We start from the raw sequence: 7,939 nt of genomic DNA, 5'->3' as shown, positions 1-7,939 counted from the left end.
ATAAAGGGATCCTTGGATCTACAAGAGCATCCCCCCTCACCGACTTGCTCAAGAAAAACAGGGCATGGGAGTGGACATCAAGGTGTCAGGAAGCCTTTGATGATTTAAAGACAGCCGTCACGGAGGAACCGATCTTGGCCCTACCAGATTGCACCAAGCCTTTTGAGGTGCAATCAGATGCATCCGATTTTGCCATAGGGGGAGTTCTCATGCAAGAGGGACATCCCATTGCATATGAGAGTCGCAAACTCAATGAGACTGAAAGGCGATACACTGTGTAAGAGAAAGAGATGATGACCATCATTCACTGCCTCAGAGTTTGGCGGCACTATTTGCTTGGTTCCCATTTTGTGGTCAAGACAGATAATATTGCCACTAGTTACTTCCAAAGTCAGAAGAAACTAAGCCCAAAGCAAGCTAGGTGGCAAGACTTCTTGGCAGAATTCGACTATGTCTTGGAGTATAAACCTGGGAAGGCCAACCTTGTTGCTGATGCACTAAGTAGGAAGGGTGAACTTTCTGCTATCACTCAAGCTCAAAGAGAGCTACTTGATATAATCCGTGAAGGCATGGAGCATGATCCCTTAGCCAAGAACTTGGTAAACATGGCTAAGGAAGGGAAAACTAAAAGATTCTGGGTAGAGGATGGTCTTCTCTACACCATAAAGCGGCGAATCTATGTTCCAAAGTGGAGAAACCTACGGAGGAACCTTATCAAAGAGTGCCATGATTCCTTGTGGGCTGGACATCCGGGCCAAGGACGTACTCAAGCTTTGCTGGAAGCTTCCTACTATTGGCCTCAATTGAGAGATGAGGTGGAACTCTACGTGAAAACTTGTCCTCAACAAGATAAGGTGGAGAATCAAAGTCCTGTAGGATTACTAGAACCACTACCCATTCCTTCTCATCCATGGGAAAGTGTGAGCATGGATTTTATAGTGGCTCTACCTAAATCCGAGGGGTGCGGTACTATCGTTGTGGTGGTAGACCGATTCTCCAAGTATGCCACCTTCATAGCGGCCCCTAAGGATTACTCAGATGAAGAAACTGCAAAATTATTCTTCAAGCATGTGGTGAAGTATTGGGGCTTACCACAAAGCATCATTAGTGATCGGGACCCTCGCTTCAAGGAAAGTTCTGGTCAGGACTATTCAAGCTTATGGGGTTTGCCCTACATTTCTCTACCAGCTTTCACCCTCAGTCAGATGGGCGAACTGAGAGGGTGAATGCCTTGTTGGAGTTATACTTGAGGCACTTTGTAAGTGCCAACCAATCCGATTGTGACGCCCTCAAATCCCCACGCACGGACATGGAGAAATCGAGACTTCCGGATGATGACATCACGGGTCACCATCCTATCGACGTGTGCCAAGTGTGTGTATAAACAATGAATGTGCACGAGAAATACGTAGCGGATGGCAAAGTCAATAACTAAGTACCAGAATTTTTTCTTAGTTTAATACAAAGCTGTTCAAAACATATATAATAAAATATTACAAAACACAAATATGGTTTTAAACCAAACAACCAAAACTTCAACTTTAACTCAGATCTCCGGCGGAGCCGCATCTTCGGGCTCAGCCTCCTCCTCTTCCTCGAACCTTGCACCAAAATCTACGGAATCAAAAATGGTGCCGCAGGTAAGTAAAATCCAAACACCACTAGATAAAAACATATAAAACTCAAACAATATGCATGAAAGGATGCCAATGCTCAAAACCCATAAAATCATATTTTTCCACACACGCCAAAAATCCCATTTGGCCCAAAAACATAACCTTTCAAAATATCACGCCAAAAGTCACATTTGGCCCATATCAAACTCAAACCATTAACCAGTTAATCCGTATGCACCATGACCTCCCCTAGGGGTCATCCGCACACCCTGGCTCCTGTGCCACACCGTAGGTAACGACCACGCGTCTGACACCTAAACGAGCGATTCCCAGTTCTGGGCCCCACGCATTCGTAGCCAAGCATCCTCTAACCCTCGCCAGCGAAGGCCACGGAGTCGGTGGGTAGAGCGATGCCCAGTTCCGCGCCCGGCGCATTTGTAGCCAAGCATCCTCTAGCCCCTGCTCCCGTCGTAGCCCAGCGACAACTCAGGGGACGTCACTCAGTATATTACACTCCCGAGTGACCAGAGGAGCTCCACCGAGATAATACCCCATCTCGGCTTGGGGTCATGATATAAAACGCACGTGCATGCACCATGTAAATGCAAATTCAATGCACAAAACAACCAACCAACCATAAATCAATAAATCAAGCAACTCCGTCCTCCATCCATCTGACCCCCGAACTTCTCGGACTCAGTTCGGAATCAGCCAACCAACAACAAATATTTATTGAATGAGCAAAATATATTTAAATCTAAAAGTAGAGTTTGGAAAATACTTACAGCGCTATATGGTATTTTTCGAAAGCTCACGGTGTTGCAAACGGCTGAAGAAAAGCAACGTAACAGTGTAATTTACACTGTGGCCATGGGTAATAAATTACCCATTTTCGAACGGGGACAAACTAAAACTCGAGATTGATAGGAAATGACCTTGAGATATTTATGAAACTAAAGGAAATGAGTTTTGGCCGTGGGTGGTGGTGGAAATGGCGGAGGAAGCGGAAAAAGCTCAAATCGGAGTTGAGCTCGTGGGAGCTGCTCCGGAAACGGATCAAGGCCGAAAATGGGTGGTTTAGGTTGGCAAGAGGGGGGGAAGAAGCTGTGAAGAGATGGTGGCCGGAGGTGGTGTGACGGCGCCGGAATCGGTGAAAAATCGTGTGGCTTGGAGGAGCTCGTGGTGGCTAACGGTGGCTCGGATGGAGGTGAAACTTGGTGGGGATGTTCACCGGTGAGAGGGGAAGAAAATTGGGTGGGTGGTGTAGGCCACGCTGCCGGGGAGCGGCGGTTCTGGGCTGCAAAAGCAACCGGCGACAGGGGGAAGAATAGAGCAGGTGCCGTGACTTCCAGGGGCTCGTGGCGGCTAACGGCTGGTCCGATGGCTTTGAAAATTGGTGGGGATGATCTCTGGTGGAAGGGGAAGAGAATGGTGGGCGTGGTGTACAACACAGCCGCCGGACGGCGGCGCAATGGGCTGCTGAAGTGGCAGCGACGGTAAGGGGAAAAAGAAGGGGCAGCGCGCAGGAGAGAGTAAACGGGGAAGAAAGAAGAAGAAAAAGAAAGAAAAGAAAGAAAAGAAGAAAAAGAAAAGGAACAAGGGAAAAAGAAAAAGAGAAAAGAAAAGAAATGAGGTCCAATCCTCACTCCGGAAACCAAAAACAGATCCGCCGAAAACGATTTTAAAACATTAAAACGATTAAAATAAATTAAACACAACATCAAATAAATTAAAAACCAATTAAAATACATTAATTTAAAATAAATAACCAATATATTAATTAAATTAAAAACAACCCTTTAGTGAAAACACACGTAAAAACGGGTTATCACACTGATTGGGCTAAGTTATTGGATGTAGCTCAATTCTCCTATAATTTACAAAGGAGTGAATCCACAAACAAAAGCCTTACTTCCCAGTCATTGGAGACAAGCTATGTGGAAAATTGTCCAACAGCCTTCAAGGTTGCTAAGTCTTGGAACGACCAATTGGATGTGACTTGCTCCTACTTAGACAAAGCAATCAAGAAGATGAAGAAGTGGGCTGATCAGAAAAGGAGACACGCAGAATATCGTATAGGCGACTTGGTGTTAGTAAAGATCTTGTCAAACCAACACAAGTTTACAAGGAAGCTACACAAGGGGCTTGTACAACGTTACGAGGGACCATTCCCAATCATCAAGAAAATAGGGAAGGTCTCTTACAAGCTAGACTTACCCTCCAAGTTCAAGTCTTCCATGTTAGCTGTTTGAAGCCTTACCATGGTGATGAAGAGGAGCCAACACAAGGAGAGTCTAAGCGCGCACCCTTGGGCATAACTACCACTTTTGACAAAGAGTAGAAGAAATCTTGGCGGACCGTGTCATCAGGCGAAAGAGTCATAAGCCACGCCAAGAATACTTGATCAAGTGGAAGGGATTGCCCGAAAGTGAGACAACTTGGGAACCAAAGGAGTCATTGTTGCAGTTTGAAGATCACATCCGAAAGTTCCATGAAGACACCGCGTCGAGGACGTCGCGAAGCTAGGTGGGGGAGAATGTCACCACCTAGATTTTTCTAGAGAATTCCATAACCTTCTAGAGTCTCCTAGTCCTTTGTAGATTACTTTTGAATCTTGTAGAATGTTGTAGAATTGTATGAAGTATTCTAGAATGGTGTAGGACCTCTTAGGGAAGGGCCTTATAGACAATTCTAGAGTAGTGATCTAGAAAGTTCTTTATCCTTGGATTGGTGACAAGTGTCACAATCCTAACCATTCTTTGTACCAAGAGTCCCTATAAATAGAGGGAGTCTCATTTGTGTAAATCACCAAGCAATAAGAGCAAACAAGTTCTCTAGAGCTCCTCTCTCTACTTTCTCACTCTAGATTTGTTCTCTTTTGTCTTGAGTCATTTGGAAGGCTTACTTAGGAGCTTTGTGGGGACAAAACCTCCTAAGGCCGCACGGGTCGAGTGAAGAAATTCTAAGTCCGTGAAAAAAGGCTAGGAGAAATTTGTTTCCTTTAATACCTTAAGATTAGAAGAAAAGAAGGAAATAAGTTTACCAAAACATGTTAATAATGTAAAGTTAAAGAGAGCTACATTAATCTATATATTGATTACTTAATGTAGTCTCTTTAGATGTTTTACGACAATATGTCAAATAATTGACTCCATGCTAATCTCCGATCAAGGTGACCCAATATGTAGGACTAAGCATTGACCAAGTCTGAGTCGGAATGCCTTACCTTCGACTTTGATACTCTGACAAAATTCCTACTTTGATTCCGAATTGTGTATCCTCCGATCCGACTCTGACTCTGATTGATCGGAGTAGAATCGGATTTGGCTTTTTTCAATTTGTCTTTTTAAATCACAATATAAAACTAAATCATTCACTTGCTATTTACTTCAATTTTACTAAAAATATAATAAAAATTGAAAACTAAAACATTCACTACAAAGTTAAAAAATAAAAAAAAAAACTACAACTAATCACTATTGATTTATTACAGCATATAAGCCAAAACTAAAACATATAAAAAAACTAAATCATTCACTCAAAAATTAATACAAGCCAAATCTAAAACATAAGTTATATAACCAACAATACAAATTAAAACCAATTACATGTTCTCATTCCAATAACAAACAAAAGCAAATATTGAGGCCTCAATAGGTTGTTGTAGTTGTTGTCATCATGGACAAGATATAAAGGTGGACGTAAGAGTGCTTGTGCCTTCAACATTCATGATTTAAAAACTAAAACACAACACAAACAAAATAGCTTCATGATCAAATTATAAAATTAAACAAAACCAGCCAATCAATACTAAGATTGACAGAACAAAACCAAATAGTATGATCACTTCAATGCAATTAATTAAAACCGTAACAACCCGATCCAATATTTCTAAGATTGGGATATAGATAATCTTATTGGGCGTAAATTCAATTTAATGGGCCATTTTAAATTTTTTGAGAAGCTATTATATATTGAGGTTTGTATAAGGTGGAATCCAAAATAGAACATATAATAAATTTTATTTATTTAACCATATTTTAAAATGGTATCAAAAACATTTTATTGTTAATATATTACAATTGTCAAATTTTTTGTCTTTAATAAATTTTTCATTTTTAATCCGATTATTATTATTATTATTATTATTATTATTATTATTATTATTATTATTATTATTATTATTATAAGTGTATTTAAAAACATATTTAAGGAAAATACTTTAGTCACAAAGAGATTACACAAAAGTAATTCCACAAAATGATGTGGTTTGATGTGGTTTGTCAGATTATAAAATTATTTTTATTGTAAAGTAGATTTAACAGATCAGATAAAATTATGTTAGTTTGTGAAATTAATTTTGTGTAATTCTTTTATGGATGTAGCAGTACTCTTTATTTAAACTTCCCATCTTCTTCATCTCATCCAGACGGCAGCCCCATGTACGCCTTACTTCTCTTTCATTAGGGTTTTGGCTATTTATATATGTATATATACATACACTTGTAGGAATATAAACATCCACACAACTGTCACTCATGACAATTTAGCCACAAGTCACAATCTCTCCACTGCCACACATTCAACCCCTATTAAAAATAATACACGGCCTCCCGGGAACTACCCTACTACAGCCGATGCATATATATATATATATATATAGAGAGAGAGAGAGAGAGAGAGAGAGAGAGAGAGAGAGAGAGAGAGAGAGAGAGAGAGAGAGAGAGAGAGAGAGAGAGAGAGAGAGAGAGAGAGAGAGAGAGACCCAAGCAATGTATGTTCATCACCCTCAACTTAATTCTTTTCTTTTGTAATATACATGAATAGTTTTATGTATTTATAGTAAGATTCCTAAAATAAGAAGCCCAACAAATTTTTTTTTCCCAAAAAACCCATTATTTTTTAGTTTTAAATTTAAATTTAAAAAATAAATGCATGGTGGTCGGCCACCCAAAACCCACAGAAGTGGTTAGATCCCCCTGGTAAGGGCCACGAGGATGGCTTGGGCTACCCCTTCAACCACCACGAGGGTACTGGCCTTAGCCACCCCGTGGGATTTGCTAGGTGGCTAACCACCAAAAGCAGTATTTTTGAAAAAGAAAATTAAACCAAACTCAATATTCTTGATAAATGATATATTTTCTAAAGCTTTTACACTATTTTTTTTGGTTGAGAGATAATAATTCATTATTTTGGCGAATAAGTCATGACTAGGGGTGAAAGGTGGTTAGTCAAGACGGGACCAAATTTAGGGTTGTTTGATTTCGGTCTAGAACAAGTTAAAGTTTGGTGTTCAGTCCCGTCTCGGGGTGGGGGTTTCTCAGACCAGACCGGACCAACCGAATAGGAAAATAATTATTTTTATTATATATATATATATATATTATTTTATATAATAATTGTATAATTAATTAAGTAATTTTCATCTAATCTATCCCCATTTACAATATAAAATTTTAAATATGTAATTACAAATTAATATTCTATTAATTAACTAATGTATATTTTCAATTAACCTATCACCAATATACCATTAACTAATTACTATTTACTAACATCTACATCTATGATCTAATTAAAGTTATTATAGTAAGTAAATATAAAGTAATTATAAATATTATTGTAAATTGTAATTAACTATCCTATCAACAATTCACCATTAACTAATAGTTAACATCTACATCTATGATCTAATTAAAGTTATTACTTATTATTTTTTGTCAAATACCTAAGTTGCAAGTAAATATAAAGCATTTAAGCATGTATGGATGGACCTATGGATAATTCATATACAAAATGTTAAAAGTAAAATATCAATCATTATGCATTAACTATCATAATACATTGACAATATGACATGCTCTAAGTTAGTAATAAATTAGCAATTAACATCATCAATATAATTTTAATTAATTATTTTTTAATGAGTTAATTAAATAATATACATTAAATAGTTTACTTAATTTTAATTCTAGTAATTTAAATAATTTTTTTAATTAATTTATGTGCCAAAAAGATAAAATAATTGAAAATCACATATTTGTAATTACAAAAAAGGCACCGTCAAGTGTAAAATTGGATCTAATGTGACGTCCCCAAATCCCCACGCACAGACACGGGGAAATCGAGACGTCCGGATGATGACGTCACGGGTCATCATCCTATCGACGAGTGTCAAGTGTGTGTAGAAGCAACAAATGTGCAAAAAGATATATGCAGCGGATAACAAAAGTCATGACTAAGTACCGGAATTTTTCTTGTTTAAAACAAAGCTGTTCAAAATATACATAAATAAATATTACAAATCACAAATATAGTTTTAA

Source organism: Carya illinoinensis, chromosome 12 (assembly GCF_018687715.1).
Source record: "Carya illinoinensis cultivar Pawnee chromosome 12, C.illinoinensisPawnee_v1, whole genome shotgun sequence".
In the NCBI taxonomy this organism is placed as follows: domain Eukaryota; kingdom Viridiplantae; phylum Streptophyta; class Magnoliopsida; order Fagales; family Juglandaceae; genus Carya; species Carya illinoinensis.
The sequence above is the reverse complement of the archived record's forward strand: the minus strand, read 5'-3'. Positions refer to the sequence as shown.